This window comes from Sphaerodactylus townsendi, linkage group LG12 (assembly GCF_021028975.2).
Source record: "Sphaerodactylus townsendi isolate TG3544 linkage group LG12, MPM_Stown_v2.3, whole genome shotgun sequence".
Classification (NCBI taxonomy): Eukaryota; Metazoa; Chordata; class Lepidosauria; order Squamata; family Sphaerodactylidae; genus Sphaerodactylus; species Sphaerodactylus townsendi.
Window position 1 is genome coordinate 58,513,582 of NC_059436.1, and position 9,673 is coordinate 58,523,254.

The following is a 9,673-nucleotide window of genomic DNA, read 5'->3' on the forward strand; positions in this document are numbered from 1 at the left end:
CTCTCCGCCAGGCTCAGGATTCCCAAAAGACCCAGGCAGACAAACACCGAAGTGATTTCCCTTTGCATGTTGATGATTGGGTATATTTGTCTACCAAAAATCTCCGTGATGTACACAAGTACTCTAAGCTGGAGAAAAAATTATTGGTCCGTTTTGTATTGTACAGGTTATCAATAATGTTACTGCTAAACTTGATTTGCCTAAATCTCTTAGCAACATTCATCCTGTTTTCCATTTTAGCTTACTCAAGCGGGCTCCAGATTTTGATGCCTGGCATGGCCCTCCAGAATGCCCTCTGCCAGTTTTGATTGATGGACACAAGCATTACAAGATTGACGCTACCCTGGATTCTCGCATGCGGCAGCATTTGCAGTATCTTGTTTCGTGGGTGGGGTTTCCTTCGGATCACAATCAGTGGGTCAATGCTTCAGACGTACATGCCCCTATTTTAGTTACTGCTTTTCATAAAGCTTTTCCTCACAAGCCGGGGGGAGGTATTTCTTAGGAGAGGCGGACTATAAGGTTGTGATGAGTGTGTGTGTTCCAACCTTGAGAGGTTCCTGCTGGAGGTTTCTGGCTTTCTGCCTGGGAAGGGGAATTTTGCTGTTTTGGGTTATCTCTTTCTTGCTTGCTAGTCTGTGTGAAACTCTGCCTTGTTTACACTGTCTTGGTGGGAACCTGCTTTGACACTCTGTAAAAGCTGTTGACTGAGATCTGGGGCTCCAGATCTTGCATCGTCTGTATCTGACTAAGAATGCCAGTTCAATAAAGAACTAAGAATGGTTGCTTTTGCCTGGACATTACTGGTTCATTACAGGGATGCTATCCAGTAATTCTGGGAATGTCTTGGCTCTCCTGGCAGAACCCCGAGATTCACTGGAAGGATAGGCTAATCTGGTTCATGAACCCCCCTCCTGTGGGGATCCCCTAAAAGGGGCCCCCTCCAAGACTGTCCATAGCTTGGTTTCAGACACATACCCCCAGGCTCTCTAGTGGCCCAAGGGGAGCAGTCTTCAGCCATTCCAAAAGCTTACTGAGACTCATGCAGAGTATTTGAGGAGAGTGCGACAAGCTATCCCCGCACAGGCGAACTGACTGCAGAATAGAACTTCTCCTGAGGACCAAACTGCCCAAGGGATAAGTCTACTCCATGAGCCCCAAGGAGGTGGCCACCTTGCATGAATTCCTGGACAAAAACCTCTAACGGGGTTTCATCCAGCCGGCGACCTCCCACATGGGGCCCCTGGTCCTGTTTTGGTAAAAGAAAGATGGCTCCCTCAGACTCTGCATGGATTATCAAGACCTGAATGCAGTCTGCAACAAGTACCCCCTGCCTCTTATCAAAGATTTGCTAAGCAGCTTGGTGAAAGGAAAGATGTTTACTAAGCTGGACCTCAGGGAAGCCTACTTCTGGGTCTGGATTGCTGAGGGCCAGGAATACCTCACAGCTTTTAACACGGTTTTAGGACAATTTGAGTACCCCGTAATGCCCTTCGGGCTCAGTGGAGCTCCTGGAGTTTTCATGAACCTCATAAATGAGGTAATGCATGATTTACTGTATAAGGGGGCGGTGGTTTACTTGGACAATGTGCTGATTTATACTGAGAATGAGCAAGTTCATGTACTTCTTGTCAGAGAGGTGTTGAAATGTTTACAAAAGAATGAACTGTATGCTAAGCTATCTAAATGTGAGTTCCACAAGTCCAAACTTGATTTCTTGGGCTACCGTATCTCCACCCAGGGAATCGAGATGGACATGGCCAAGGTTAAGGCTTTGGTGGATTGGCAAGCCCCTCAACCCCGCAAACAGCTCCAATCATTCCTTAAGTTCACAAATTTCTACTGAGATTTTATTCTGAACTTTGTGGAAAGAGCCCTGCCTCTTATGGACTTGCTCTGCACCAAAGGAGTGGGCCCTGGAAGTGCTAAGCCTGGAGCCCCCCTCAATTGGACTCTGACTTGCCAATCTCAAGGGAGTCTTCATTTCTGACCCCATTCTCTGCCATGCCAACCCCTCCAAACCCTTTGTGGTCCATGTGGATGCCTCAAACATAGCTATGGGCACTGCCCTCCTCCAGGCAGGAGGCTCCATGCATGCGCTTTCCTCTCCAGAAAATTTAGTGGGTCCAAGTTAAATTGGACCATGGGGGACAAAGAAACCGCAGTCATAAAAAAAGTGTTGACAACCTGGCACCATTGACTAGAAGGCGCACAGCACCCATTTGAAGTTTGGACGGACCACAAAAACCTGACCGCACTCAACCCCCCAGCAAATTGAATGCAAAACAGCTCCACTGGGCAGACTTTTTCATGTTCTTTGAGTTCACCATCCACTTTTTCCTGGGCAAATGTAATTGCCTTGTGGATGCCCTGTCCTGCTTCCCCGGCCAGGGGGATGCCCTTGACCACCCCTCCTCATGCATGGTCTTCACACCATCTCATCTTGGCCTCCAAGTGGTCACCCACAGTAAAGCCAAGCGGGCTACTCAGGCCACTCCCCAACTCAACCTCCCACTCCCCTGGGGGAAGAACTGAAGACTCTCCAAGATGCTCTCTGTGGAGGAAAAAAGGTGGGGGCTCTCAAGGATTGGGGGGTTGGTGGAAGGGGGACAAACTGTACATTCCCAAGCCACTCTGGGCAAAAGTCCTCGCAGGCTGCCACAATGTTAAGTCAGTGGGCCACTTCGACTTCATCAAAACGCTCCACCTAGCCCACCGCAAATTTTGGTGGTGCTCACTCCGCAAGGATGCAGAGGCCTATGTTAAGGGATGTCCCATCTGCGCAAAGGCAAAGCACGTCCCTGATAGGCAACCTGGCCTGCTCCAACCTCTGTCCACCCCTGAGGCCCCATGGCAGGTAATCTCCATGGATTTCATCATGGATCTCCCCTCCAGCAGGGAGAAGAGAGTCATTTGGGAAGTGGTGGACCTTTTTTCTAAACAGGCTCACTTTGTCCCATGTGGGGGAATCGCATCTGCACAGAAGTTGGTGAAATTGTTCATTCAGCACATATATCGCCTCCACACCACCTCACTCAAAATAATCTCCGACTGGGGCAGCCAGTTCGTATCCAGGTTCTGGAGGCAGTTTATGAAACTCCTGGGCATTGAACAAGGCCTCTCATTGGCGTATCACGCCGCAACAGACGGCCAGACCGAGAGCACCAATGGGCTCCTCGAACAGTACTTGCGCTGCTACGTCAACCACCACAATGATGACTGGGCAGACCTACTACCATTTGCAGAGTTTGCCTAGAACAACGTGTTGCATTCCAGCATGGTCAAGAGCCCTTTCCACATGGTCTATGGTCAGGAGAGCAAACCTTTCCCCCTGGCAGGAAACCTCCCGCTTGAACCGGGAGATCTCCAGGAATGGTTGGCATCCATCCAAACTTCCTGGAAATCAGTACAGGAGACACTGCAGAAGGCCAAGAGGGACTATAAAACCTATGCCAACCGCAAGCACCACCTGGTGGCCTACGTAGTTGGGGACCATGCCTACGTCTCCACCAAGAACTTAAGGGGGGGGTGCCAGGTACCCGCAAGCTGGGTCATAAATTTATTGGTCCTTTTAAAATAATACGGGTGATCAACCCAGTGGCAATGGAACTTGAACTCCCTAAAAACTTATGAGGTGTGCATCCTGTTTTTCATTCTAGCCTCCTCAAGAAAGCAGCTCCGGATGACAAATTGCACCCCACCTCACAACCTCCGGAGCCCTGTCTGGTGAAGGGTGAACTGTAAGGCTGAACACACTCAGACGAAGTTGACTTTAGAAAAAGAAATGAACTTTATTGTCGCCCTAGCTACAGGGTGCTGAAACTGAGGGTTCGCACCCTCAGTCCCACTACATGAGGAGATTTCAAAGGGGCGGTTTGTGGTTGCGATTGGCCCCTCTTTCTGGGAAATGGAGTGACCTGGTTACTGGCACACCTCATGCCAGGTCACCGGCATTTCCCACTGGCTCACCGCAGTCCAGTTCCCCCGAGATCTCGGAGTCACTTGCTTCCTCACTCAGTCCATCCAAAGCAAGCACGGCCTGGGCAGGAATGGGGTGGGGTTGTTGGGGTGCTCTCAGGGTGGCCTTGGCCAGGGTCCCCGGAAGCTGGCGTTTGGTGTTCGCATTCATGCACACAAGGGTGCGGTGCTCTGGACAGGAAGCAACGAGGTGGCTGTCCCCCCCACAGTGGAGGGCACAGTGGTGGGCATGGATGGATTCGGGAGGCCCCGCTCATTGTGACACATTGTTCCCAGGTTTCTCTGGTGGTCTGGCTGACAGTTGTTGAGCCCAGGTCCATTGCAGCTCCACCTGTTCCACTTGCCAGATTCAGACCTTGGCATCACCTGCTTGTCTGATCAATTCCATCAGGGTCCCCAGGTCCCATGGATGAGGCTCCATTGGAGTATTTTGGGGGTGGAGGGTGTCTTTGAAGAGTTGTACCAATACAATCTCTGGCCACCCCCGTAGGTAGCTGGCCAGCCTGTGAAAGTCGTTGAGTGAACGATTTTCCTGTCTCAGTCAGTGCAGTTTGGCATGGGCCTTCTCTTCCACCGTAGGGTGAGGAGGAACCGCTCCAAATCTTGGGTGCATCTGTCTCCACCAGGCCGACAAGCCAATTTGTTGTCTCACCCTGGAACTGGGTCCCGACTTCAAAAACTTTTTCTTGGTTGGAGTGAAAACCATCCCCATGGATCTCCATGTATGAACCCACCTGGATGAGGAAAAAGTCTGGTTCATTGTGATCGCCGTTAAAGTCCACTTTGAACCCCTTACGGAGGCCACGCCCGGGGCCCAAGTCCAGATGGTAATTCAGGGTACTCTGCTCCTCCATGATGCTCGTTGCTCCTTCAGGGAGGACGGGTGTTGTGAACTCCCACTGGGTCGCATGGCCCCCCCCGTGGGGAGCGGAGCTTGGCTCCCAGTGCGCCCTCTCCATCTGCCACGGGGCCTCTCATCCTTGCAGGTGGGGCCTGGGCCTCTGTGTTCAGCCATTAGGTAGGTGACTTGGCTTTGTAGGGCTGTGAAGTTCGCCTTCAGCTGATCTAGATCCTGGGTGACCTCTGCTGCGTGTGCCCACAGTGCCTCATAGTGCTCACAGTGCTCTTGCTCGTCAGGTCGGCCCCATCTCAGCTGTGGGGGATTTGTCTGTGAACGACATTAGTCTGGTGTGCGATGATTCCACGTTGGTCCGGAGGGTACCCACCCCCATCCAGGATGAGCATCAGGGAGGACTTCCCTCCACTGGTCCCGGTGTGGGGCTCCTTACCCAGGTTCCTCTCCGTCCTAGGGAGAGTCTAGGGTAGTGAAATTGTTCTCCTGGCTCAGCCATGCTAGAACGGCGATCTGGGCATGGGGTAGAACAGTTGAGTGAGTTCCAGCACAAAGTAAGGCTGAACACACTCAGACGAAGTCGACTGTGTGGTCCTAGTTACAGGGTGCTGGAACTGAGGGTTTGTTCTGTCAGTCCCTGTATATGAGGAGATTTCAAAGGGGCAGTTTGTGGTTGCGATTGGTCCCTCTTTCCCACCATTGCAGGCTTGGAGAAGGCCAGGGGGGTTTCTGGAAAATGGAGTCCTGACAAATGGCATCACAAAGCTGCCAACGTCCTGGACTCCCACCTGCACCATGGCTGTCTCCAGTATTTAGTGGCTTGGACTAATTTACCCTCAGTTTCAGTGAATGGATATCCCACTCTCACGTGTGTGCCCCGTGATTAATAAAGGCATTCCACAAAGAGCTCCCCGCCCGCCTGGGGGGAGGGGGCCTTAAGGGGAGCAGAATATCAGGCCTGCACGATACTTGACCTGGCAACTCACATGTACACAGCCTGGGTGCAGATGGCCTAGCTATTATCATCGCCCAAGGCCATGGGGCCTCTTTTTGCTTGCAAGTAACTAGCTTAATAGTGGTTAACTGTTTCTCCTTATCTGCCTTCCTGAGGAATAAACTGCCTGTCCCAAAAAAGTCTGTTTTTCACTGTCCTTTGACATGCTGTTATTATGGGAATGCAAGGGTGGGGGGGTTTCTGGGTTGAGTCAGACTGTAAGCTACAGTTACATACCAGGGGCCAAAGAGCCAAACCCCAGTTTTGGCTATCTGGCCATTGGGCTGATACAGTTCTAATAAAGATCTTGAACCATTCTTGAGACTTGTTATTGACAGATGTAACAGACTCTTACACAGCCATTTCTTCCATTTTTTGCTCAAGCATTCCCAGTGCTCAGAAGCTTATTTAATAGCAGAATCTCAAGATGGGCTTGCTAGTGACATTGCAACTTTCCCTTTTCTCTTTCTGTCATTTTTATTCAATTTTACTTTAATTTGATTAATACATTTTAGGTATATTTCCAGTCAGTCAGTCAGTCAGTCAGTCAGTGCCTTTTATTAGCATAAAACAACAATGTAATGTAAAATAATTAAATATATAAACCAACAGCAATAGTCAAGTAAAACAGTAACTATTAGTTTAGAATGATAGCCAAAAAAGAAGCAACTGTACAAGTAACATCAAAAGAATGATCCTGTAAAAGAAAATGTACAGCATAAGAAGAATTTTGTATTTTCTTTGACAGTAATAAAGGGTGAATTAAGCATGATCGTACATCAGCATTTAAACCACATTCAAGAAGAATATGGGACAGGGAATCAAGAGAGCCACAACGACAATACCTTTGATGTTTTGGAATTTTTTGGTATCTAGCTGATGTCATAGCTGAAGGAATACTATTAAATCGGGCCAGCATAAAGACCCAATACTGTTCAACATATAGAGTAGAAACAGGATAATTGGCTGGAACTCCATGCTTAGGGGAAATTCCCAAGGCTCGTGGTGAACAGGCTGCGATCTTGGCCGAATAAAAGATATATTTCCTATCATGACAGCAGAAATGTACATCAATATCTGTGTCATAACTTCTGGGCCAAACTGTTGAAGATACTTGAGGTCCATGACTGGAGCACCATGTATTTCATCTGGTAGCTGTGAGGAGGCCAGTATTGAACAAGGCCGCAATTCTGTGGAAAGAAGCTTTGTTGTTTCCCCAATGGCAGCCCAGAGAGAGGGGAAGTACCTATATGACGTTCAAAGCAGCTGGCAAAGGAAACAGCATGAGGGAGAGCAGTACTACCCCACCGACAATCATCTGAGTCTGCTGCAGCCAGCGGTGAAGCGCCAATGGGGACATCCAGGGTGGTCTGCCCCAGGCATGCCCCTCCCAGGTCACGTGGGGGGGGGGGCAAAATGGCTGCTGGCTGTGGCTGGGCCTGCCTGGGCTTGCTGGGGCAGAGGTGCAGCCCAAGCAGGCCTCCTGATGCATGTGATGAGGCTGCCTGAGGGGCGGGGAGTTGGAGGGGACGGGCCCACAGTTTGAGCAGGCCCCATGTGGGACCTGGTACCTGGCAAACGGTTGGAATAGCAGCCACAGAAAGGCTGCAGTAAAGGGAGCTCTTTTTTCCAGGTGCATCAGCCACCAGCAGCCCCCGAGTGCCTACTGGAGCCTGAACCCTGCCTGTCCCGATTGACAAACAACAGGTAAGCAGCAGGCACGCACTGGTCGCCAGGGTATGGGGGAGCCGAGGGCAGAGGCCGACGACAGCCTGGCCTCAGATGGGGGAGTTGGCAGCCATGGCGATCTGTGGCTTGGGAGGGCAGGGGGTGGCCTGGGCGCTTGTCTTCCCTGCCCTCGGCTGTTCTGCAGGGTGTTTTGCCCGCTTGGTGGGCAGCAGGGGCTTCTGTAGGGGTTTCCCTCCTGTAGAAGAGCTGGGAGAGAGTCTCCAGCTCTTCTACTGGAGGGAAACACCTGCAGAAGCCGTTGGCGCCCGCCCAGAGGGCCAAACACCCTCCAGAGCAGCCGAGGGCAAGGCAACCAGCCTGGCCTCGGAGGAGTGGTGGTGGCGGCAATCTATGTCTTGGGAGGGCAGGGGATGGCCTGGGCACCTGTCTTCCCTGCCCTCGGCTGCTCCGCGGAGGTTTTCACCCACTTGGTGGGTGGCAGGGGCTTCTGCAGGGGTTTCCCTCCCATAGAAAAGCTTGGAGAGAGTCTCCAGCTCTTCTACTGGAGGGAAACCCCTGCAGAAGCCTTAGGCACCCACCCAGAGGGCCAAAACACCCGCCAGAGAAGCCGGGAGCAGGGCAGCCAGTTGTCAGACATTTTTATTTTCCCTGTGTGGCATGTCCCATTGTTGTGTTCAGATTTGTGAGTTGGGGGCATGTTCTATCTATAACAGTGATGGCGAGCCAAGTGCCCAAACTGCAACCCAAAACTCACTTATTTATCATAAAGTGCCAACAGGCAATTTAACCTCAATACTGAGGTTTTCGTTTAAAAAAGGTGGTTGGCTCCGAGGCATGTGTTACTCGGGAGTAAGCTTGGTGGTAGTCATTGGCTTTGCTTTGAAGCAACCGTGAAACACTTTGAATGGGTGAATCACAAACCTTGGAGAGTTTACTCAGAAGCAAGCCCCATTGCCAGCAACCGAGCTTACTCCCAGGTAAAGGATCACACTTTAGTTCTTCCCATGAAAATCAGTGGGGTTTAACAGCGCTTAACAGGCTACCTACACTGCTTCCCCAAAACTTGGTCTGAGGTTTAATGCTAATAATCTCCCTGAAATAATTACACTATTATCACACTGGTGGCCTGGTGGGAGAAGGGGGAGGGGTGCAGGGGGAGAGGGAAGTAAAACTTTCACTTTCCAAAACCCAATAACCCCACCACCACCAAACAGAAGTAAAAAGGCAGTCAAGGAAGGCAATCCTAAGCAAGAATGCTGTGCGAGGGGTGGGATAACTTCAGGAAAGCTAAGCAGAGTGCCTTGTGCATGGCCAGCCTGTGCAGCATGACTCCCAGAGCATTTGCTGGCAGCCGCCTCTGGCTGGGCGAGGGGGGAAGGGGGAGGGGGAGATGAGGCATGCGTGCACACGGAGAGGGTTCTGAGTGCTGCCTTGGGCACCCGTGCCATAGGTTCACCATCACGGATCTATAATGTGGTGATTTTGAGATTATCTGGTGTAAAAAAATCGCTCTTTGGTAGTAGTGGAGGGCAGCTGCCCATACGGGGGGCCCCCCTGCAAAACCCAGATTTCACCCTGGGCTCCATTTTCCCTAGCTACACCTCTGGCTGCTGCAGCCACAATGGCTTTTCAGGCTCAAATGGTACCAGTCCCAGAATACCAGCATTGAATATCATTTTACCAACAGAAGACTCAAGTATGACACATGCTGCTGACCTGAACATAAAAAGATAGGATTTTGCTGAAACACAGAACTTATTTATGACTGATTTATATGACTACAGCAGGGGTCCCCAAACTTTTTAAACAGGGGGCCAGTTCACGCATGGCCAGAGCCCAGCCGGGGGCCAGACCAAGTGCCGCCCGTGGGGGGGGGCGCCATCCATCTGCCCTCGACCCGCCCCTGGCCGAGCCCCCCACCCCCGCGGTCCCCTTCCAATCCGGCCCTGAAGCTCCGCCGCCTTTCTCTCTCCGCATTGGTACGGTCCCCTCCGGCCGCTTGGAATGAGCAGCGAGTCGCCCGCGCTTGGGGCTGTTTGTAAACCTGGGGGTCGGGGTGCCAAGCTCCAGGGGCCACCTGGAGTTTGGCATTCTGATTCTCAGAGTTTACAAACAGCCTCAAGCGCGGGCGACTCGCTGCTCATTCCAAGCGGCCGGAG